Below are 2,476 nucleotides of genomic sequence, written 5' to 3' on the forward strand. Positions count from 1 at the left end.
GTTTTCCCGGTGGTGCCGCACCCGGGCTCGCCCCGGCTGACGCAGTTTTCGCGCCGCCCCGGCTGACGCGGTTTCGTGCCGCCCCGGCAGACGCGGTTTTCGCGCCGCCCCGGCTGACGCGGTTTCGTGCCGCCCCGGCAGACGCAGTTCGGACTTAGCACTTTTCGGCTGTGCCTGGCTGGCGGCCCACTCACTCGATCGCCATGTCTGTTTGCCACAGTTTTCCCGGTGGTGCCGCACCCGGGCTCGCCCCGGCTGACGCAGTTTTCGCGCCGCCCCGGCTGACGCGGTTTCGTGCCGCCCCGGCAGACGCGGTTTTCGCGCCGCCCCGGCTGACGCGGTTTCGTGCCGCCCCGGCAGACGCAGTTCGGACTTAGCACTTTTCGGCTGTGCCTGGCTGGCGGCCCACTCACTCAATCGCCATGTCTGTTTGCCACAGTTTTCCCGGTGGTGCCGCACCCGGGCTCGCCCCGGCTGACGCAGTTTTCGCGCCGCCCCGGCTGACGCGGTTTCGTGCCGCCCCGGCAGACGCGGTTTTCGCGCCGCCCCGGCTGACGCGGTTTCGTGCCGCCCCGGCAGACGCAGTTCGGACTTAGCACTTTTCGGCTGTGCCTGGCTGGCGGCCCACTCACTCGATCGCCATGTCTGTTTGCCACAGTTTTCCCGGTGGTGCCGCACCCGGGCTCGCCCCGGCAGACGCGTTTTTTTTTTCTTTCGCCCCGGCTGACGCAGTTTTCGCGCCGCCCCGGCTGACGCGGTTTCGTGCCGCCCCGGCAGACGCGGTTTTTTGCGCCGCCCCGGCTGACGCGGTTTTTGCCGCCCCGGCTGACGCAGTTCGGACTTAGCACTTTTCGGCTGTGCCTGGCTGGCGGCCCACTCACTCGATCGCCATGTCTGTTTGCCACAGTTTTCCCGGTGGTGCCGCACCCGGGCTCGCCCCGGCTGACGCAGTTTTCGCGCCGCCCCGGCTGACGCGGTTTCGTGCCGCCCCGGCAGACGCGGTTTTCGCGCCGCCCCGGCTGACGCGGTTTCGTGCCGCCCCGGCAGACGCAGTTCGGACTTAGCACTTTTCGGCTGTGCCTGGCTGGCGGCCCACTCACTCGATCGCCATGTCTGTTTGCCACAGTTTTCCCGGTGGTGCCGCACCCGGGCTCGCCCCGGCTGACGCAGTTTTCGCGCCGCCCCGGCTGACGCGGTTTCGTGCCGCCCCGGCAGACGCGGTTTTCGCGCCGCCCCGGCTGACGCGGTTTCGTGCCGCCCCGGCAGACGCAGTTCGGACTTAGCACTTTTCGGCTGTGCCTGGCTGGCGGCCCACTCACTCGATCGCCATGTCTGTTTGCCACAGTTTTCCCGGTGGTGCCGCACCCGGGCTCGCCCCGGCAGACGCGTTTTTTTTTTTCTTTCGCCCCGGCTGACGCAGTTTTCGCGCCGCCCCGGCTGACGCGGTTTCGTGCCGCCCCGGCAGACGCGGTTTTTTTGCACCGCCCCGGCTGACGCGGTTTTTGCCGCCCCGGCTGACGCAGTTCGGACTTGGCACTTTTTGGCTGAGCCTGGCTGGTGGCCCACTCACTCGATCGCCATGTCTGTTAGCCACAGTTTTCCCGGTGGTGCCGCACCCGGGCTCGCCCCGGCTGACGCAGTTTTCGCGCCGCCCCGGCAGACGCGGTTTTCGCGCCGCCCCGGCTGACGCGGTTTTTGCCGCCCCGGCTGACGCAGTTCGGACTTGGCACTTTTTGGGCTGAGCCTGGCTGGCGGCCCACTCACTCGATCGCCATGTCTGTTTGCCACAGTCTTCCCGGTGGTGCCGCACCCGGGCTCGCCCCGGCAGACGCGTTTTTTTTTTCTTTCGCCCCGGCAGACGTGGTTCCCCCCCCCCCCTTTTCGCTCGCCCCGGCTGACGAGGTTTTCGCGCCGCCCCGGCTGACGCAGTTTTCGCGCCGCCCCGGCTGACGCGGTTTCGTGCCGCCCCGGCTGACGCGGTTTTCGCGCCGCCCCGGCTGACGCGGTTTTTGCGTCGCCCCGGCTGACACGGTTCGGACTTTGCACTTTTCGGCTGTGCCTGGCTGGCGGCCCACTCACTCGATCGCCATGTCTGTTTGCCACAGTTTTCCCGGTGGTGCCGCACCCGGGCTCGCCCCGGCTGACGCAGTTTTCGCGCCGCCCCGGCTGACGCGGTTTCGTGCCGCCCCGGCAGACGCGGTTTTCGCGCCGCCCCGGCTGACGCGGTTTCGTGCCGCCCCGGCAGACGCAGTTCGGACTTAGCACTTTTCGGCTGTGCCTGGCTGGCGGCCCACTCACTCGATCGCCATGTCTGTTTGCCACAGTTTTCCCGGTGGTGCCGCACCCGGGCTCGCCCCGGCTGACGCAGTTTTCGCGCCGCCCCGGCTGACGCGGTTTCGTGCCGCCCCGGCAGACGCGGTTTTCGCGCCGCCCCGGCTGACGCGGTTTCGTGCCGCCCCGGAAGACGCAGTTCGGA

Source organism: Rhipicephalus microplus, unplaced genomic scaffold (genome assembly GCF_043290135.1).
Source record: "Rhipicephalus microplus isolate Deutch F79 unplaced genomic scaffold, USDA_Rmic scaffold_308, whole genome shotgun sequence".
Taxonomy (NCBI): domain Eukaryota; kingdom Metazoa; phylum Arthropoda; class Arachnida; order Ixodida; family Ixodidae; genus Rhipicephalus; species Rhipicephalus microplus.